This window comes from Glycine max, chromosome 18 (assembly GCF_000004515.6).
Source record: "Glycine max cultivar Williams 82 chromosome 18, Glycine_max_v4.0, whole genome shotgun sequence".
NCBI classification, from domain to species: domain Eukaryota; kingdom Viridiplantae; phylum Streptophyta; class Magnoliopsida; order Fabales; family Fabaceae; genus Glycine; species Glycine max.
In genome coordinates this window covers 45,599,937-45,623,592 of record NC_038254.2, presented here as the reverse complement: position 1 = coordinate 45,623,592, position 23,656 = coordinate 45,599,937, and the positions used below count along the sequence as shown (strand labels likewise).

Sequence of the window (23,656 nt, the reverse complement as noted above, 5' to 3'; positions counted from 1 at the left end):
GAATGAATCTAACATAAAAATACTAGTCTCCCCAAACTGTCCAAATGGACAATTCAAGACTAAATACAATGACTAATGTAAACTGTCCGCAAGAATCATTGCATTCAGTCTCAAACGAGAATCTAAGGTTCACTCAGCATGAACAACAGTTGTTTATATAGCAAATTACATGCATGACGTACATGAATATACAAAATCTAAATTTCAATTACAGACAAATATCGACATCAACGGTTGTTTGTATAGCATATAACATTCATGACATACAAGAACATACAAGGACATCAACAGTTATCTGTGTGTGTGTGTATGTTTGTCTCTTTATGTGTGTGTGTGTGTGTGTGTGTCAGATTAGGGTGTGTGTGTGTGTCATGAGGGTGTGTGTGTTAAGTTTTTGGTATGAAGAAAGTGAAAAGTGTTAATGTTAAGTTTTTGGTTTGAAAGATAAATATTGATTTAGGCGGAAGGAATGTGGAGTCCTGTATTTCTAAATGGTCGTCGCTTGTCTTCTCTCGAGGTTGATTTTCGTCCGTGTTCTTTTCACATTAGACGTCCTATATTTCTAAATGGGCAGATTCTTCTTGTCTTGTAGCTGTGAACCAACCCAACTCTATGCTTTGTAATTTATACTTCACTTCACCTTGGATTTCTTAACGTTTACTTTTATTTGAAGTATTTCGCTATTGCCAGTAGCAAACTCAAAAATCTCTTTGTTTTGTTTGTCAAACCACTGACAACCTGTGGATATGTGTTATATGTGGGTATGTTGGCTGTGGAAGGTGAGACTCACATTTTTGTCCACCAACCCTTGTTTTCTCATGTTTTATTCTGTTTCTCTTTCTTTCTTTCCTTTATCTATTCGATTACAACCATATGGAAAATCTTGATTTAGATACAAGGGAGGACATGCTATAATACATTGGAAAGAAACGCAGCATTGCTATTCCCTAGAAGTGGAAACCAAACGAGTTTGGGATTATGTGGGAGACAACTATGTGCATAGACTTATTCAGTCCAAAACTAATGGGAAGTTGGTTGAGCTGAACACTCAGTGTGCACATGCAGACAATGGATGTGGAAGTTGCAATAGTGAAGATAATGCCATGAATGAGGCTATACTTAATAGTAAACTTGAAGTTGTAATGTTGCAAGATTAATTTAGTAGTTTGCTCAATTGTTAGATTTATCTATGTTTATGAGGAGTTTTAATTTTTCACATATTATATTTTTCACACATTATATGCATAAAGCTGTTCAGAAGGCTATCAGTCTTAAACACCAGAAGATTCAGTCCAAGATTGACAGATGTAAGAAAGACAAGAAATTTCTGGATGATGTAAGTTGTAATCCACTCGTGGGAATTCTCTTCTGCAGAATTCTTAGCAATATGCCATATAAGTTATAACCATGCCAAAGGCTTCTCTATTGTCTCATTACTATATCATAAGGAGTGGAAATGTTTTTGTGAATGCTTATATTGTATATGTATCTGCAGCTTAATAAGAATGTTGTGAAATATAAGGACATTTGGAAAACAAAGATACTTAGGATTGAAGAGAGGTATGCTTTTTTTCGTCATGACGGTGTGTCATGAGGGTGTGTATTTGCCGAGACAGGTAAATTTGAAAGCATGAATAAGCAGCAAAACCCATTGGAGAAAGTGGAGTCTCTTACTCAAGATCTTGAAGAAAGGCTTGAGTTTCTATTTAGGCATTTAGTAAACACTAGGGGCATTGTTAGATCCTGTGCATGTCCTATAAATTCTAGTGCAGATCTTGTGGCAACAACAAAAGGAGAGTAATTGAAGTTTGTTTAAGTTTTGAAGGGAAGAATTTGGAAAAGGAAGGAAGAGTTTTGCAAATTGCTTGGAGCAAAGTTTGCTTAAAGGGAAGAATTGGTTGAAACCTAAGTGCTGAGCATAATAATAAAGCTCCCCCCCCCCCCGCACTTTCTGAACTGATTAGTTTTTTCAGAATTTTTTGAATTTTATAAGTGGGTTGATGTGAAGGTCTTCCGCCCCACTTTCTGAACTGATTAGTTTTTTTAATGGATATGACAGAAAGTATCAGATCTCATCAATCATTTTGTTCAGCTTTTGCAAAGAAGAACAACCTCTAATGCAAAGAGAGCATTACAACATATTAATAAGGCGTTAATAATAAGTTCATACTTTGAAGCATTGCTTGAAATGAAAGCATAGGCTCTCCTAATGGTTAGTGCCTCTTTCTTATAATATGTTGGAATTTTACTAAAGCTTAAATTATGAATTATGGCTATCTCAAAATTAAGCATTAGTCTATTTGTGCAATAATTTATACCAATTATGTCTGTGTTGGATAACTTTTGCTCCACATATCAGCTTTGTAGGTATGAGGAGGTGATTCAGTTGTGTGGTAAGACCCTTGATTCTGCTAAGAAGAATGCCTATCCTTTGGATGCTGGTTGCAAGTCACGAATCTGGATAATTCACAACTCTCAAAAGGTTTCTACTTCAAAATATGGCGATGCTCAATGATGCTTAAAGCATACATTCACCTAGGAAAATTTGAAGAGGGTCTTTCTTTGCTGGAGCAACAAGAGGAAAAGATGTTTGCCATAAACAAGTATGTATTACTAACCTTTGACTCATTCACCCTACTCTGCCCCTCCTCAAGTGTAAACAGAAAAGAAAAAGGCAACCTGAAATGTGAATATATGATGGCTATGATCCTTCTAATTTTTATCACTTGCTTAGATTCTGTCCCTGCAGGAGTGGAAGCAAGGTTTTGGATTCACTCATACCTTTAGCTGCCATCATACGTGAGCCCTTGTGCCATAAGGTTAGCTTATGCTCTGTTTCATTCTATCTTTATATTGATTATTTATATTACTAATGTTTGTTAAATAACTTGATTCCTAGAACGTTTCAACTATTTCAAAGTAACTCTACTTTTTTAACTTGTTTTAGCTATTTTACTTGAGTCTATTATTTTGTTTCTAATATACAGTCTTTAGGACAATTTTGAGTTTTAAAATTAACTTTTGGATTAGCAGTGTAAATCTTTTTATCTACAATCATTTATTTCTATAGTTCTAGTAAATGTGCTTATTGTTGCTCTAGGTGACAGTCTTTCTGCTCATGCTCATTTTTCTTTGTAGAAATATATTAAAGGGGGTGAAAACTGCTCTATATTATAGAATTGAATTCACCAAGCCACCTAGGGACACCAAAATAGGTGAATTGACAAATGGAAGCACTTCATGTCCTGAAATGTTCTTTTTTTTGGCATTTCATGCCAATAACCAATTCTTTATTTGGAAAGTGCCAAAATACTTAATGTAACATAATCAAACACACTTCAAAAACTATAAGATGCCTAATACAATCCACAACATTTATGGATAACAACCCAGAAACAACAGCTAATGTAAATATCCAGTCACAACTTGCATTTGAAATTACCTGGATGACTGTCTTTGATACAACAAATGCTTCAACCTTTTTCCAGTCACTGTCAAATCTAATACAGAATGAAGAAACAAAAAAAAACAATATGAGATAATGCAAAAGGATGGTACTAAGGCAATAAAAGGGAAAAAAACAAATAACTTAGATATCCTAAAATATAAATTACATATCCTAAAGCTTCTTAGATATGGGAAAACATAGAATAAGCTTTACTTCTTGGATATGTTTTATGTTATTGTGAGATGTTCAAGCAGCTTAAATACAGCACATCCACAAAGTTGTTAATCTTGTGACCTGTTAAAGAGCCTGTACTTTGAGGATCAGTATAATTGTAGTTTATTTTGTTTGATAGCAACTATAGCATGCTTGGGAATTGTTTAGTTGTGCTCATTCCATGAACCTTGTTTCCATTTGAAGTATATGATGAATTTTTGAGCATGCATAACATGCAGCTAGGCAACAAAGTTCTATGAATCCAGCTCCCTCTTGAAGATATAAACAGTGGACTAAATATGGATAACATGAAGCAAGTTAATTCGGAACAAAGAGGCATACCTATTGAAGATTTTAATGGGAGGCAAGAACTTGCTGGATCTTCTGAAACTTCACAGGAAAACTAACAAAATACTATCAGAAGAACTTGTTGGATCTTGTGACAAGTAACAAAATACTTTCAGAAAAGTAAACATCTTATCAACATATTTCAACCTAAAATTTTGTTTTAAAAATTCAAACAAGGAGAGTTGTACAAAAACCTTGAAAGTAAATTATGTGTGTGTGTGTGTGTGTCAGTGTCTGAGTCTGTGTGTGTGTGTGTGTGTGTGTGTGTGTGGTCTGTGTGAACAAAACAATTTTATTTCTCAGAGGGCTAATTTATCTAAACAAAATCTTTTAGGGACCAAAAACAGTCACTTTCTAGGACCAAATTGTTGGATCAAGTGGCCTCAGAATAATTAAGAAGGTGGGGTTGAATTAATTATTCCTAAACCTTTACTAATTAAAAATTTACTCTTCTAAGGCTTTTACTAAGTTGTTAAGAGAATAAGGAGTAGAAGAGAAACTTAAAAGAAAGTAAAAGCAGAAATTAAAATGCACAGCAGAAAGTAAAAGAGTAGGGAAGAAGGAGACAAACACACAAGAGTTTTTATACTGGTTCGGCAACAACCCGTGCCTACATCCAGTCCCCAAGCGACCTGCGGTCCTTGAGATTTCTTTTAACCTTGTAAAAATCCTTTTACAAGCAAAGATCCACAAGGGATGTACCCTCCCTTGTTCTCTTTGAACCTAGTGGATGTACCCTCCACTAGAACTAATCCACAAGAGATGCACCCTCTACTTGTACCACAAAGGATGTACCCTCCAATGTGTTAAGACAAAGATCTCAGGCGGTTAAATCTTTGATACTTTGTGAATGGGGATACAAAAGAATCTCAGGCGGTTAGTCCTTTGAACACTTTTGTATATGGGAAAGGGAAGAATCAATAGAATTCTTAGAGTGTGTCGTTTTGAATTCTTTGACAAGGAAGAAGGGAGACACAAAAGAATTCAGGCAGTTAGTCCTTTGTTCTTTTGGAAAAGGGAGAAGAGAGACACAAAAAGAATTCAGGCGGTTAGTCCTTAGTGAATTCTTTTTGGCAAAGGGAGAAGAGAATGAAAAGATGAATAGCACAAGTTTTCAAGGTTTAGAAAACCAGAAAACTTTGGAAAGCCTTTGGCACATAGAAGAAGAAGAAGTTCAAAGAGATTCAGGGCTTGTAAAAGATTGATTGAATAAGTGTATTAAAAAGCAAATCAAAGCCTTGCTTTTATAGACTCTTCATGTCTGGCCAAGAGGACCATTTAGAAGAGTTATAACTTTTAGAAAAACTTAAAACCAATTTGAAAAAGTCAAAAACCTTTTGAAGAGTTACATCTTTTGATTTATTCAGAAACAATCACTGGTAATCGATTACCAAATCAGTGTAATCGATTACACAAGGCTTTTATGTGAAAGGATGTGACTCTTCATATTTGAATTTGAATTTCAACGTTCAAAGGCACTGGTAATCGATTACCAAAACATTGTAATCGATTATAGCTTTTTGAAATTAATTGGAACGTTGTAAATTCAGTTTGAAAACTTTTTCAAATCCATTTTGCTACTGGTAATCGATTACAACAATCTAGTAATCGATTACTAGATAGTAAAAAATCTTTGGTAAACATGTTTCGAGAAAAACCATGTGCTACTCAATTTTTGAGGAAACCTTTTCATACTTATCTTGATTAAGCCTTCTCTTGATTCTTGAATCTTGAGTCTTGAATCTTGATCTCTTGAATCTTGATCTCTTGAATCTTGATTCTTGAATTCAACTTTCCTCTTGAATCTTGAAGTGTTCTTCAACTTTTCCTCTCGAGTCTTGAATTGTTCTTGATTCCATCTTGAACATTTTGAACTCGTTCTTTGATTGACCTTTGAGCTTTTCATCATCACCTTTGTCATCATCTTTTGTTATCATCATTGTTATCATCAAAACATCTTTGAATCATTCTTGATTCATCATGAAGCTTTGCTTCTACACAAATTGCATGTTAGCTTGTATATGTATCCATCTTGGGTCTGTTGTCATACACATGAAACTTTTTAATACACATCCTAAACTTGGATGCACTTCGAATTTCCATAAAACCTAAGTAAAAGAAATGTTTTGATTTTTCCAATAAAGCCTTTAGTTTATGAAGAAGTGGCATTCATTTATCTTTTGATGATACAGCCAAGCTAGCTTTGGACTGGCCAACAAGGAAAATAATAGCTTTAGGAGCTACAAGAGGCTTGCTATATTTGCACAAACAGTATGATCCAAAGATTATTCATAGGGATGTGAGGGTAGCAAATATCTTGCTTGATGATTATTGTGAGGCTGTGGTGGGAGATTTTGGGTTGGCAAAGCTATTAGACCACAAGGATTCACATGTGACAACATCAGTGAGAGGCACTGTGGGGCACATAGCCGCTGAGTTTTGCTGTTTTCGGTCTTATCTTTTCCCAAAGACTTGAAATTTTTTTATATCTCTTGTTCTAGCTTGAACTGGGAAAATAAGTTTCTTTGAGTTTGAAATGGCAGTGCTTGTGGATTTTAGTTGATCTAAATGGATTTCTTGTTTAAATAACTTTGAGAAATTCAATTTGTTAGAACCATTTTTTTAGTTTATAAAATACTTTTATTACTATATGTGTATGTAAATTCTCTCTCCATTAATATGATCATATGGTTCCATATGTTTTTGCTTTCATCTGTTGCTACTGCTGCAATTAATTTTTTGGTTTCAAGCATGTTTGTGACACTTCATCTTTTATCCAGACGTTAGTTCGGTACCAGCTGCCTGTGGTCATCATTGTTTTCAACAATGGTGGTGTCCGTAGACACCCAGAGGAGATAGATGGACCTCACAAAGATGATCCTGGCCCCACAGATTTTGTCCCAAATGCAGGGTACCATGCTTTGATACAAGCTTTTGGTGGAAAGGGCTATCTTGTTGGGACGCGTGATGAACTCAAGTCCGCCTTTTCAGAATCCTTCTCTGCTAGGAAACCAGCTGTAGTAAATATTGTGATCGATCCCTATGCTGGTTCAGAGAGTGGGAGGATGCAACATAAGAATTGATTTCCCTTAGTTGCCTAATGCTCTATAGCATCCCTTCACATCATTTTCTTTTTGGTTTCAAATAACACAAAGTGTACTCCTATGGCTTCTTTTTTTTTTTTTTTTGCTTGAATTATCCGGTGCAGCATAGCTATCATCAAATATATATTTTTTAACTTCAATATAGTAAATTCTCTTTACCCTAAGGGTTTCAATATCCTTCTTATGTGGTTCAATAGTAATTTGACATTTTTACCTTAGCCACCTCATTATTTGGCATGGCTTTATGTGGTTTTGCTTAAGTTGTTTCTTTAAAGGTTAAGACATTATTAAACAGCCCATGGGTTAATTTCATACTATTCAACAAATTGAGTCTGTAAAATCTTGGAAGAAAGTTGGATTCCAATTGAAACTACAGATTGAAACTACATATTGAACTCTAAAGCTTTGATCGAAACCACACTTTGAGCCCTAAATTACTGATTGAAAACTAAACCCTAAACCACATTCCACTTTTGTTAGCTAGTGGCCGTAAGATGAACCATTACTTATGTATCTTCCCGGACAAATATAGGGACACATATTAAGGTGCAGATATCATCATAGAGCAAATCATGCCAAAGTGATGTGACGCTGATAACTTGAATTTTTTTTGTCCAAACTTGGCAGGCAAGGAATAGCAAGCATATATTCTCTCAAATGCTTGTGATGGCCAACAGAATCCACAGTATCTGCCAGCAGGCGAAGGGGGTCTAGAAATGTTTGTGGTATCTTTCATAAACTGCCCTGTCTTATGCAAACTACCAGCAGTATACAAATTGCATCAGATGTAGACCCAGTTTCTTACTAAATAATAGGGTACATGACGGACATTGTGTTTGCACTCTAGTCCTATCACATGAGTTTTTCATTCTTGCCCATCTTAAAACAACATTAACTGTTCCCTCCTTTTTGCTTTTAAGGTGTGATTTCTATATACAATATGTACCATTATTGGATTATCTAATTTTGTTTGTCTACCATGAAAATCTTGTTCATGAATTCAAATGATGTCAATCACTTTTCAATCTTGAGTTTTAGTGAGTTATAAAATAGATAATGAGTAAAGTAAATTAGACATCAACATACAATTCCCTGCTTCAATCGAAGTCCTCTGTCAGTTTGTCATCTTCCTTAAATCGAGTTTTAATGATTTATAGAAGCAGAAAACGAATGAAGTACCTCATATGAATCTACGATTCACTCTCAACTCTCAAGTCAAAGTTCTTTGGCAGCTTGTCATCATCTATTTGAGTAATAATATTATTTGGAGACTGTGAGTAACATTTAACCATGCATTCTTTTTATAAGAGCAAATTAAAGCAACAATCCTTATGCTTTCATGTAATTAAACAAACATTCCATTTTTTTATTCATTATTTTTTCTCTTTGTTATGACAAGTGTTAGTGTAAGATTTTCACTAACCCATCAATCTTAGTATTCATTATTTTTTATTCATTTCCTCTTAGATCAATTTCTTCAGGACCCTAATTAGTAAAACCAACTCTATTCAGTGACTGATAAAACAACAACAACCAAGCCTACAAACTAGTTAGTCAGCATGATGAGAAAGAGTCAAGCATTTTCTCTGCATTTCTTTAGTATTCATCAATTGACTACAACTCTAATATACACAATTGACCAAAAGACTCGAGCAATTGACCAGAGGAACAAAAGCAGCAAAGTAGGTAGCCTTACAGGAGTTATTGTTATCCTAGCAATTACATCAAAACATTCAAACATTGCAGCAACACCAGCAATCAATGTATTGCAGTTCACACACGTAAACTAGTATCAAATATTAAAAAATTGAAGAAATGGGATACCTGAAAATTTCCCAACAAACTAGAAAAAGCAACACAGACAATATATGTACCAACTTTCTGCTCAGACCCTGCCCAATCAATTTTCACTAACCCAATCAGTCACATCATACAGTGAGATCAAGCAACGCGGACAAACTTCAACATCTTTCCTAACTAAACTACAAATGAAAAAGAGACCAAGCTTACCTCGAACCCAAACAGTGACAATGGTAGTGAGATCTAACAAAATGGCATGAAACTTGAAGCTTTCCTCGTACCTCAATCAGCAATACTGCAACTGAAGACGTATTATTATTATTATCATCAATAAAAGATGAACACCCACTCAAACTTAGCATACACGAAGTTAACCTACGTACCTCGCAGAGAAAGCTTTAAGCACCCACGAGTGTTTCAGCACCCTAGTACCTAGCGGAGGAGTGTATGTAGGGTTTTCTTCGAGTCACAGTTCCAAGAGCAGTGTAGGGGGTTTTGTGGGTTCGAGCGACAGGTTTCCAGCAATATTGAAAACAATGTGGGACAATGTGGGTGTCGAGGGAGCGGTTTCTGACATATTTTAGGCGAGAGGAGAAAGAGAAGAGCGAGTGCAAGGTTTTCGAGCACGCAGGTTGTGAAATGTCAACGTTTGAACTTATAAACATAACAACATCAGATTTTAAGGATAACCGATGTTAACTGAATATAGTTAACATCGGTTTTGGAAAAACCGATGTTAACATCAAATAGGTTACATCGGTTTTTTAAAAAACCAATGTTAAGATCAACTCCTTAACATCGGTTTTCTCATAACCGATGTTAACTCTATCAAGTTAACATCGGTTTTGCCAAAACCGATGTTACCATATTCATCTTAACATCATGTTAACATCAGTTTTTTAAATAAACGATGTTAACATGAAGTAGTTAACATCAGTTTTGCTAAAACCGATGTTAAGTAACTTCATTTAATTACGAAAATTCCACCGCGCTTTCGTTAACATCGGTTTTTGCAATAATTGATGTTAATGGAGCGAGGTAGAAAGCCTTTTTTTAGTAGTGTGCGTGTGTGTGTGTGTGTATATATATATATATATATATATATATATATATATATATATATATATATATATATATATATATATATATATATATATATATACATATATAATTTTTTTAAGGTCATTGTGTTTACTTATCTACTATTATGTATAATGTATTTTTATCTTAAGTATTTCTTTTCAAAGTTATGTCATTCTCATTGTTTTTTAATTGAAAATTATGTTGTATTGTTTATATTTCGTTATTTTTAACTTATTATAAAAATTGAATAGAGCAAATTTTCATCAATAATTAATATTTTTATATGCAAGAATTAAAAAAATTAATTTATTATTTTATTTGAACCATAATTACGTGAAAATAAAAAATATGAAATGAGTTTCTTGAAATTTCTTGAAGTTTCTTACTATTAGAGCAAAATTGTGTATGAATTTATTAATAATGATATGATATTGGGAGGACCACAAAATTTATTAAAACTCGTGCCAAGAAACCCCTAAGGAACCCTTATTAGAGATGTTCTTCTTGCATTCTTGTCACGTCTCCACATGACATCCTCCCACTATACAAACTATAAGCAAAACACCAAAAGCATACAATATTAAACTCGACTTTCTTTTACCTCAATATTACAAAAACAAAAAACAAATACCCAATAAACTCATCCTTCAAATTATTTACCTAAAATACTGTTGATGTTAAAATCGGGGCACCCCTAACTGATTTTTCTTCTTCATTCTTTTATTTTTTTGCTAAATTATAATTTTGGTTTCTCTATAATTTTAAATCTACAATTTCGGTTCTTTGATTTCTAAATCAAGACATTAAGTCCTCTTATTTTTCAAAATAAGCAATTTTTTATCCTACCATCAGTTAACCATCCAAAGTCAAATATTAACTTTGATATAACGTATTGATGTTGATGTGACATATTGGTATTGACGTGACGTTTATGTAGACTACTGACATGACATTTATATAGTAAGGAGTTAAATAAAGTGAAAATAAAAATAGTGTTTACATGAATTGAATTCAAACCTTTTTATTCAAAGATAAGGTAATAAAGCACCAAGCTTTGTTTGGTTAACTTTATAAACACTATAGTGTAAGTATCATTAATACAAGGTTGTTGATTTTTTTTTCTTGTTATAAAAAATTATAAATTAAAACTATTTAATATAGAAATATTTTTAATTTTATTTTATATACTTTTTATTTTTAATAGTTTACATATTTTTATTTTTATTTTATCAAATTATAATTAAATATCATACATTAATATATAAATAATTCCATAAATTATTTTTAAATTGATTTTGATATACAAATTATTTTTAATTTAATTATATAAATCGATATAATTTCATCAATTAATATGTAAAATATACAAATTACACTGATTTGTTTTAATATGTAGATTACTTTTATTCTAATTATATAAATTAATAAAATTTTAATATTCAATTTTTTAGAAAACTTACACGCTAATATTTTTTATTTAACTATAAAAATTATATAGTAAATAAGTCACTACAAAAAAAAGCGTTTTTTCGACGGCAATAATCCGTCGGTAACACTAAAATTCAGTCGCTAATTGGAAGTTTCCGATGGACACAAATCCGTCGGAAAAATGGTCATCGGAAATATTAACTGACGGATTTTTGTAGTCCGTTGGAAATTTCCAACACAATTTCCGTCAGAAAGGATCCGTGGAAAATTTCCGATGGCCACCGTCCGTCGAAAATTTTAGACTGATATTTTCCGTCCGAAATTTCCCAAGGATCCTTTTCGTTGGAAATTCTGTTGGAAATTTCCAATGGCTTGTTATAGACGGATATTTGCATCGCAAAGTTCCGGCGGATCATTTCCGACGGCATTTCCGTCGAAAATCTCCCATGGATCATTTCCAACGGACTTGTTGGTCGCAAATTTCTCATGAACCATTTCCAACGGATTATTTCATCACAAATTTCCGTCGGAAAATATTTTTTTATAAATAATTTATTATTTGCAGTTTTTTTATCATTAATAATTTAGCAATTATTTTATGCATTTTATATTATTTACCATGAATATTTGAATTAAGGCATACTTATAAATTAGGAAATAATGAAATTGATACATCCAAAACATTGAGTAAAATAAGTCATTAAGTTAAATTAAAAACAAATGTAAGAAAAAAAACACAATGTCAAATGTCAATGCCGACTGTCAATAGTAATTTTGTGCTGCTAAGTCAGTAGTCAAAATAGTCATTAAAAGAGTGCCTTTATTGGTCATCTGTCTGCTGCTCATCTGCCTGGTCCTGCTGTTGGTCCTGATGCTGTTGGTGAGGTTGTTGTTGTTGATGAATAATGTTCCACACCTCTGGAGGTAGGAACTGAAGGACTACTGACTGAAAAATGCGCATCTCCTCTTTTGATTAACGCAACTCTTCCCTCAGGCGGTTAATCTCAGCAGCATCTTCAGTGCGACTGGAAGATCCTTGAGTATGCTGGATGAAACTGTCATTTCCGCATTTGTAAGTATAAGCAAGGTCTCCAGTACTATAAAGGTGTCCCTTACACTTTGGTCCTGCAGCTGCAACCCAACACCGACTCCTAAGTCTTTGTTCTTCAGCAGGGTCTAAGGGAGTGAGTTAGAATTCACCAACACTTGATGCAGCATCAGACCTAGCTTGAGATAATCCAGCCTCAAAATCTTCCTATAATTCATAAACAATTATTATTCCATAAATATAATAAAAATTTTAAAGAAAAAAAATATGCAAGATAATGCTCTCACATGTGTCCGTCTAGATCTATCATCAACAAATTGACCGGTATCCTTTCGTAAATGAGTTTGTTGAAAGACCTCATCTACATATACAAATCGACCAAGCTCCTCTGACTATTAACAAACATTTAAAAATACACATTAAGTGGTAAATTAAACAAGTATAAACAATTATTTAGTATAATTTTCATGTACATACCAAGCGAATGGTATGATCCTACAAGCTGATAAAACCACTTGTGTGCATACACCCACCCTTTTCAGATGCCCAATTTTTTTTTGCCTGTGCACACTTGGAATAATACTCAGGTGCATTCCAATGTGATAATAAATCGTTCCAAACACGATCTTCAATCCAATATGGCCTTTTATTTTCATTTTTGGCATCCCTAAACATCTCAGAAAATCTATGAGAAGCTTTCGAGTTAAAAACTTTTTTTATTTCATTCTCTTCCTCGGGTCTCCAGACCAATTTTCTCTAAAGTATAACAAAGTAATGAAATTGTACACAATTGGAAAAATATGAATTTTACAATTTCAGTTAAAATTAAAAAAATAGCATTACCATCCATTTCAACCTTTGAACTAATTCATTAACAAAAGAATAATTTACCTTAAAACACTGGAAAAAAGTTCCTGATGTTCTTTTGGAATCACTCCCCTTGTAGGCCAAGGCTGACCAAATTGTTGCCTAATGGACAAAGTGACAGTCTTTGCTGCAACCTTAGATGGATGAAACCTAAATATAAAAAATAATTAATCAAAATAGTAAAATATCATGTCATGTATCATATATAATGATAATTATATGAATTTTGATATACTTACGCTCCATTAATTAACATAACCATAGGATGATTATTAAGAGGGAGGTCTTTCATTGCCAAATTTACAGCATTTTCATCTATAGGCATGTTGCCCACAGGAAGAGATGGGGAAGGTGTGGATGTAGGTATTGGGGACGGTCCACGTGCATCAACAGAGGATGGAGATGGTGTGGATATAGGTACCAGAGATGGTCCATGTGCATTAACATGAGATGAAGATGGTCTAGCTTTAGTAGGAGGTGGAGATGGTGTAGGTGCAACATTGGGAGGCCTAACTGGGATAGACATAGAAGATGGGAATGGGGTAGATGATGTCAGACTATCTCGAGGTGGTAATAGTCTAACCATGCATCGTCTTTTCTTTGCAATTGTCCCTTTCCCACTGGAGTCATGTGACAGGGGTCGAGGAGGGTCAACGCCACCTGATGTCATATCTATATATAGAAAAATAATATTATAACATAAATACTCTAATAAAATATCGGGGTGGATGGAAATTAGATAACTAACGAACTTCGATATGACAACAAAAATAAAATACACTAACAAAGTTTTGAAGTATTAGAAGAAAACAAACATGTCACTAATAACAAACATTATAACTGACTAACAAAGATCAACGCCAAATCCTCTTCAGAATTGTAAAATTCAAAGTCATCTTATAATTCCCCTTCATTGTCTTGTTCAATATTGTTTGATTCTCCATTCAAACTAGTTGATTCTTCTTTATTTGTCAACAAATTAGAAAGGTTTACTTCTTCAACACCACCTTTCAAATCTTGCAATCCAAAAATACTTTCAACTTCAATGACTTTGTTGACATGTGACATTTCCTCAACTTGGTAAGGCACATCATCTTGTACATTATCAGATTCTATGTAACCCCTTGGCTGTAGAAGCAAACTTCATTGCTTCATGATGATGAATCAAGATGATTCATGATGATGAATCAAGATTGATTCAAGGTGTTTTGATGATAACAAAGACGATGACAAAAAGCCTAAGAGAATGATTTCAAGATTGAGTGAACAATTCAAGATTCAAGAGAAAGTTTCATCAAGAAGTTCAAGATTCAAGAATAATCAAGATCAAGATTCAAAACTCAAAGATTCAAGAATCAAGAGAAGACTTAATCAAGATAAGTATTAAAAAGTTTTTCAAAACATTGAGTAGCACAAGAAGTTTTTTACAAAGTCATTACCAAAGAGTTTTACTCTCTGGTGATCGATTACCAGATTGTAGTAATCGATTACCAGTGTTTTAAAACGTTAAGATTTTCAAAATTCAAAATGAAGAGTCACATCTGTTGATGTGTAATCGATTACACCTTTATGGTAATCGATTACCAGTGACTATTTTCGAAAAATTCATTTCCGAAAGTCACATTTCTTCAAGTGACTTGTTTCTGAAGATTCTTTCAAAAGTCATAACTTTTTAAGTAATTAGTTTTAAAGGAATTTCTAAGAGTTACAAGTTTTGACTTGAGATATCAAGAAACTATAAATATGTGACCTTGGCATGAAACATATATATCCAGCTTGACGGGTGGTCTGGAGGAAAACGAAGGTTGAGTTGATGGCCGGGTGGGGTGGGAGAGGTGTGAGAGACGTTCGCACATGGCCTCGACTTTGTTGGCAAGGTCAGAATGTCTCTCGGAGAGGGCAGCAATGGCTTCTTCCAGGCGGTCGGTGGTGGTGCGGCGGGTTCCGTGTTCCGCCATGGGTGGTAGGTCGGACCAGTTGATATGCACTGGTCGAAGGAGAAGGGAAATGGACGGAAACACAGTAACTAACGAGCTATGATTCTTTGATTCAAGGTCAAGGGCCTCCTTACTAACTAGATTTCTCTGGAATACTTCTCTGAGTTTATTCTCATATAGTCAAGCTTTTATACAACGTGTTTATGTTGGTTACAAGGAGCTAACAATACTAACGGCCTCAACGGTTTGCAACTACTTATGCTAACTAACTAACGAACTCGTAACCATGCATGCAATCACGTGTTTGGTTCTCATGCGTAGTCTTCCAAGTACCTGGGTCGCGTGGTGCTTCTTCATGGTCGTCCTTTGTACGCAGCAGGTGATGAAGGTGATGAATCTTCATCTCTGCGCTTGCTGCTGCTAACATAAAGTGTAAACACATGACTTTGAACTTTGCAGGATTAACCACGTTAATTCATTATAAAATTCATCTGATAGTTTTTTGACTTTTGTACCTTTGACCTGCATATTTAGATGCACACAAGATGTCATTTAGTAAATATATGGTGCATATAATGCAAATTTGAAACACAATAATATATATATATATATATATATATATATAAAATTAAACACAATTGTATATATGTGCGTGCATAAAATGATCACAGACAAAAACTTTGGGTTGATTAAAGCAGCATGAAGTCTAGGGCAAAATTTAAGGGGTAGGGTTGGTGGTCAAACATCCAAATTATTAAATAAAAAAGAATAGCAACACCCGAGAACCATATGCAATAAGCTGTAATACTAGGACATATCCCCTAGATGAAATGTTGGGGAATCAACCACAAAGGGAGACAAACACTTCTCACATTTTTGTGTTTGTTTGTGAATCCATTAGTTTAATTTGAAAAAAAAATTATATTAGGAAAAATATCTATAGCCCCAAATGCTAGTTAACACCTAGAGAATGCATAAAAAAAGAGAAAAATATAAAAAATATAAAAAATAATAGGTGATATAATATGATAGAAAAAAAAAATCATTGACCAGTGAAAAATCAGTTATCTTATGACAACCAGTTTATTAGAACAAACTTGATTAATTACAATATGAAGTCATACCCTTACAAATCTTTTTTAAATTGTAGACCACATCACATGATGCAGGTGTAACAACTCAGTTGCAATGGTCACTATAATTACCAGTGACCACATCACAATCTGAAATCATACCCTTACTTAAACTTTAGTCCTTACATGCCTTATAAGGACTAAAACTTAGTTTTTTCATCCAGGGACTAATTCCTAATGTGTGTCATACCAAATAATTATTTTCTTAAAAAAAAGAAAAAAATGATTTTTGAATCTCATAAGCATTTTGTACGTACTAGATGAGCAATCTTAGGACCTACTCATGGCAATAAGAGTAGTTCCTCAATTAAGCTTGGTATGTCTTCATGATACTTCAAGAGATAAATATTGGCAATTAAAACAACTTTGTTCGTTGCATCAGCAGTAAGCAGACCATTTTCACCAAGACGTTGAGTTGCTCCTACTCTTTAAAAGTACACATTTGTAATTAAAACAATTTCGTAAGCAAGTTGAATATGATGACACTGGCAATGACCATCAATCACATAAAGAAGACAGGTGATAAACATAATTGGGGGGCTGAAGTACAATGGCAGTGCATCTCTGAAATTAGTAGTTCATTTGCAATGTATTGATTCTCATAGTTTGACCATCTATAATCTATATCATGCAATGTGTACTTACTACCAGTAACATGCTCCTTAGTTTGGTTTGATACAAATCTTTTTTCCTAATTATAATCATGAGAATTAAGATAAGAGGTATTTTTATCCATATCATGCTTTATACTATATGCTGAAATTAGAAGACAAAAGATGCCCCAATAATCAGAATTGTTAATAGAAAGTCCCTATGACAATCCATCCAAATCAAGATTCAAAACCTATATAATGAGTAATAAGTTATAGGAGACAGCACATAGAGGGGAAATGAATGCAATGACATTAGTTGCCATTGTTTGGAATTTTTAAAATAAGGTGAAATGTGATGGAACCTAATCAAATCTACACCATGAATCTGCAGTGACAGTAGTAGAAATAAGAACATACAACAAACACTTATTTTGTACCTTAATAATTACTATCAGCACACCTACCAAAATAGGAAAGATTTTCAAAAACACAAAACTACAACTCTATGGTTCTGGTTTGTAGTGTATGATAGCATACACCAAGTAATATCATGCTACAATTTTAAGTGTTATATTTTATAATGTTCCCTCCAAAAAATAATTAAATGACTATGTTCATATACATAGCATTGCTGGATTTGCAACAAAAATGCGTGATATCAAATTTTTACTGCCTTGAGATATGCAAACTTTGTCAGGGAACTTGTATTGAACAGCCATTACTGTCTTGATAATATATATACACACATAGGGAGTTAGAAAGAGTAGATATAAGACATGATGATTGATGAATCTATCAATAGAGCTAGTTCAAAAATAAAAGTAAAATAGCATATGTACTACATAGTGTAACGAGATTAGAGGTTTCACATAAGTTTATTGACTTCTATAATGATTCTAAGTTATACTTAAGATAATTTTTAATTGATTGACACTTGACGGTGTAAAAACTTTTATACTGATAGTATATAAAAATTAAACTAAAAAAATAAAGCAAATTACTTTTATGTTTTTGTGGAGATTTTCGGTATCCTCTTTGTCCACAAATAGCAATTCTCCTACCAGCATTGTATAAAGTATTACTCCGCAGGACCATACATCTGCCAACTGAACAGGTACCAAACAATAACACAAGCCAAAAAATGAACAAAACTAGCATATAATAGACAGAAAACTCACCAAGTCAGAATCAGTTAACTATAAGGCATTTTAAGTGCTTCATAGTAGTCACTAAAATATGTTATTTCTATTTCACTTTGACAACGAAATGTCACTGTGTGTGCTAAGTGACTGCTAAACAATTGAAAAGTAAAGTGACAAGAGGGGTTAGTAGAAACTAAACCTTGCTAGCTTAAGGAAGAAAGGCTCAAGTGTGATCAGTCTCATAGTGATAACCATATTTTTCTGAGAACCTCCAAAAACCATTTTGCATCTTGGATTTGGATACACCAGATAACAAGCCCCATCACTTGTTTTAACTTCCCGAATAGAAACTAGAGCAGTATTAACCTCTTAAAAGGAAGAAATAAAAACCATGAACCTTACTAATGAAATTTTACATTAAAAAATGATTCCCATATATAACAAATTAGAATCAATAGTAAACAAAATTTAACCAATTCTGATAAGAAACTGAAGCATTAATAAAGGCTTGTCACCATATTCATAAAATTTTCGCACTCACTTTCTCTTATAGTCCTATATTCATTTTACATCTCTTCTCTCTTTCTATTTTTATTCTTCCACTTTATAAGCATAGTCATCACATAACATAAAGATAATAAATATTAATTGAGTCATCATATCATCAATCAAGAAAAAATAACTAACATCATAGAATACATCTTTCGATAATGAATGATATTAAAGGACAAACTGACCTCAACAATTGGAAGCAGGCCTTTGAATCCAACTTTTAGATGGTTCTTTATCTTGACCGTAACAAATCTTGATTTGGTTCCATTTGGCACCGGAACATTAACATTAACCTCTTGAAGTGATTGAGTCCAAGAGTATTTCTCCAAATCCAAGCCATTACCTTTGTTTTGAACTGTCCAAGTATTAAAAGAATATCAGCCCCCAAAACATATATGAGGGTCTAATGCACATTGAAGGACATCATGTGCTGAAAAAAAAAGGTTGAAATCGCTTTCGTGGGTATACCTCTAGAGGCGCTTTCGTCTTTGTTGGTGTCTTCGATTTTAGGTTCCTTCTCTTCCTTCAACCGCTTGTTGGATTTTTCCCTCTCCTCTGAGGCCTTGAGGTCCTCTCTCTTCTTCTTCTTCTTGGCCTTTTCTCTCTCCCCCTTGAGAAACTCCCTCTTCTTCTCAGTGACGCGCACCAGCGACACTATCTCCTTCTCGGTGCTCTCCGTCGCCAAAAAGCCATTGTGTTTGTAGACAAACTCAAAGAATCTCTCCAGAAAGTCGTTGTGACCGGTCAAAAGTAACACTGAACGAAGATAAAGAGGAAGAAGATTAGGGTTGCGGTGGTGAAGAGTGAGTTGGTTTCTGCTTCTCTTTGTTGAAATCAGAGATAATCGCCATTGCAAACTCGCTAGCTCAGAACTCAGAAGAGTGTTTGGTGCGATAAATGGATCCACCACTCTTGTGTCTGAAACTACGAGAGAACGAGAATCATCGACAAATATGACTGTGTCAGATGTAGATGGATTGGGAGAGAAGATGAAGGAGAGGCACCTCACGTAAGGTGGTGGAAAGGACCCACTCCTCATCCATCTCTAGACGCATCTTCTCCAGAGCTTTGGGAAGATGAGAGAAGGAATTGGGAAGAGGAGAGAGAGCATTGGGAAGAGTAGAGAGGAGAGCGAGTGAAGAGAGTGAAGAGAGAGGAATGACCGCACTTTAAATTTAAAATTGTCCAAATTCAAAGAAGGTTTTCGTGAAACCATCTTTGAATAGTGTAAAACAAAGACGATTTTCGTGAAACCGTCTTTGTTTTACACTACTCAAAGATGGTTTTGTGAAAATCATCTTTGAAATGTTTGTAGTATTTATAAAATTGTCATCGCCCCCAAACAATGACTATTTTGCAACATCTGACTTTAAATACACGTCGTAAAATACACTTTTTTTTATTAATGTACGCTTTGTTTCACAATTCTCCAAACAATCCATTGTACATGTTTGAGACACTTTCCAACTTGTACACAAGACTAGTTAGGCCCTATACTCATGGTAAGCACAATTACAAGCAACAATGACATGAAAACAATGCATGCGTATTTTTGGAATTTATTGTATCCAACCTGATTGTAGAAGTTCCAACAAATCGGCCTTCTCTTAGTTTAATTTTCTCCACTACTATGAATTTTCTCTATTCATTTTCAACCACAATTTTCAACCTAATTTTAAGCGATCCAAGTCATCAAAGTTGTATTGTTGGAATAATAATAAAAAACTTAAAAACCACAAAAACTTACCGTAGTGAAAAACTTTAAACACCTTCAAAGTTCTATTTCACCCCAACATAACAAATATTTTAAAAAAACAATCAGGAAAAATATTAATTCTTAGCATCACTAATTTTCTAAAAACTATTCACAAAAAAATTTAAAATTTCAAAGAAAAATGTATCAATTAACATTTTTAATATAAATTAATTAACAAAGACATGACATTTAATTTGAATTAATCATTTTTAAAATAAAAAATAATAAAAGCTATTTTAATTAAGATTAAATAAAAAAATAAAAAATAAAATTGTATAAAAAAATAACAATAAAACTATATAAAAAATAAAGAAAAAAATGATAACCAAAATTACACAAAATAAAAGGGGAGGGTGCATGATGAGAAATCAGTGACTGCAGAACCAATTTCTCACTATAAAACAAGCAAAACAAAGGGGAATCTGTTAGGCATGCTCGATTTGGGGAGCCCTCATTTTTTAATGTCAATAGTGTTTTAGGTTAGTTAGATAAATAATTTCTAGAATGGGTTAGTTGGGTATTTATTTTTGTTTTTTGGTATATTGACTTATAAACTCTTGATTTTGTTTCATTTGTGACCCCGTATTATTTTATTATGAAATGACCCACCTCACTGATTGTGTTTCATTAATAATCCAACTAAAGTTGATAATCTTCTTTAAGAATTAACAAATAACCAACAATGATTGATATAATAATAATAATTTGTGTCTCTTAATCAAGTATTACAAGATTCGAATATTGATCGACTTGTAGTTATAAAATAAATCATGTTAAAAGAGAGGAATGTCCACACCTTGTGTGTGCTCAGAGTTCCTGACAAAGATTAGTCATCATTTTTTAAATAGCCTAACTTTGAGATGGTGTTTAAGGTTAGTTAGGTAAATAATTAGTAGAATAGTTTAGTTGGGTTTTTTTTGGTATATTGACGTAAAAAATGTCAATTAAACTCTTGAGTGTGTTTCATCGGTGGTCCCGTATTATTTTATTCTGAAATGGCCTCAGTGATTGTGTTTCATTATTAATCCAATTATAGTTGATAATCTTCTTTGAGAATGAATAAGGAACCAAGTATGGATGGTAGAAATGATAACAGTTTGTGTCCCTTAATCAATTTGTCCAGAGTTTGGATCCTAATTGATCTTTAGGTATGAAATAAATCGTATTAGAAGGAGGAAATATTTATCCTATGTGTGTTTACGAACCCAAACAAAGATTAGTCACTATTTTCGACGGAAGTAACTTCGTACCAACATAATAGTAAAAAAATAAGGATGTCTAGATAAGGCATATTAATAAGTATTTATTTGATGAGATTTTATTAAGTCAAATTTAAAATTTATAATGGAATTTATTATAAAAAATGATAATTTTTTATAGGTTATTTTTGAAAAATGATTGAAATAAATTTTAAAAACAAGCCAAGGCGCTATCAAATCACAACCAAGGATCATTCCCTACATCACATCTCTTGCTAGTCTTGTACCCTGTGTAACAACCAGTTAGTTTTTTTTTCTTTTTTTTCTTAAGAGTCAAATATAATTCATATACCCTTATGGGTCCTCTCTGACATGTGTATGTATTCATCTTCTCCCCTCTTATCGTTAGTGATTTCATTTGTAAGGCTTAATTCTAGGTGATCACATGTGTTGTGAGATTGTTTTCTTTTGTGAGACTAGAAACTAATAAACACAACTGAAAAGGAAAAGGAAATCAATTCACAAAACCAAACTCCTTTTTATTAGATATCACTTGAGATCGTTCAAGGTCTAACACCTTAACAACTCCATCCGCTTTTCATAATTTAAAACGTCGTTTAAAGGTTCAACGCCTTAACGAATCTTTGTTCGCAATTAAAATAAATTGTTCAAAAACATAATATCAATTTAGCACACATACATTTAGACTTAAAGAACTACGTAGGTCTGATTTCCTCATGGCACCTGAGGATACGTAGAAGCAAGAGCAAAACCTTTGTCATACCCTAATTTTGTCCGAGGAATATTGTTTGATATGATATGTTGATTCTTGCTAGTCAAATTATGGTATTTGGCACCAGTTACAGTGCGAAGCAAGGAATCACTCAGTGTTTTGATCAAGAAAACAAAAAGATGCCAATGGGAGGGGCAAAAAAGTATTTTTTTTGGATTTTTTTAGAATGTTGGACATTCCAAGATGGGTTTGGAGACATAACCATCTTAAAATGTATCACCTTCTAAGACGGTTTATGTCTACAAACCCCGTATCCATGACGATTAAATTCAACTTTCTAAGTCAGTTTTGACCCGTCTTCGATGCGTATGTCGTAAAATGTCGAAGACTCTATGACAACGATTCTGTAACCGTCTTAGAAAGTGGAACATTCTAAGACGATTATGTCCCAAAAATCTTCCTAGAATGTTGGACATTCTAAGATGGTTATGCCCCAAAAATCATCTTAGAATGTGGTACATTCTAAGATGATTTTGCAACATAACTGTTGTAGGATGGTTTTTTTTTTTTCATTTCCAGCTATTTTACAATAATTCGGATCATTGAATCATGAAAATTGAAATACGTCGTTTAAGACTAAATCTTTTACAAATGATGTTTCCATGAAATGTAACATCAAATCTCAGAAAATGGCTACAACAATTCATTAATGAAGAATATAACTAGTGAAATAGCTATCACATGTGTTTTTCATCAAAAATACAGAAAACCAAGGTAAGTTTTGTCCAATATGACACAAATTACCATAATGTGATAGCTAGACAACATTATTTATGACCTAAAAAAAAATTCCATACGATTTTACACCCAATATGTGGTAAAACAAATTGAAGGTCATCAAGCACCTCATTCTACTTTGCAATTTTCATTATTGCTAGATGAAAAGACTAGACAATTTCTACAAAAAACAAAACTCAAGTAGCATGTTAAATAGTTTATAGTCTACATAAATGGAAACACTTTTGAAAGGTACAATAGGCTGAAATTTTGTCAAAAAGCATTCATGGCCATTATGTTCCTATATTTTAGGCATGTATTGCAGATCAAATACTTGTCTCAACCACTGCCTAACCTTTTTTATTTGCCCAGCTTTGGTGGTGAGAAGCACTTTTAGGTATGGCAATCAAACAGCAAAGGCCACGATCATCTAAGCTATGATCCCCTATAGAAACTCATCTAAGTTATCATCATCATCATCAATTTTATGATCAC

At 33.4% G+C, this 23,656-nt stretch overlaps 1 pseudogene; it reads right to left on the bottom strand.

The window, feature by feature from the left end:
• Positions 1-17,220: 17,220 nt before the first annotated feature.
• Positions 17,221-19,547, bottom strand: LOC100780050 (protein BOBBER 1-like; annotated as a pseudogene).
• Between the last annotated feature and the right edge of the window lie 4,109 nt (positions 19,548-23,656).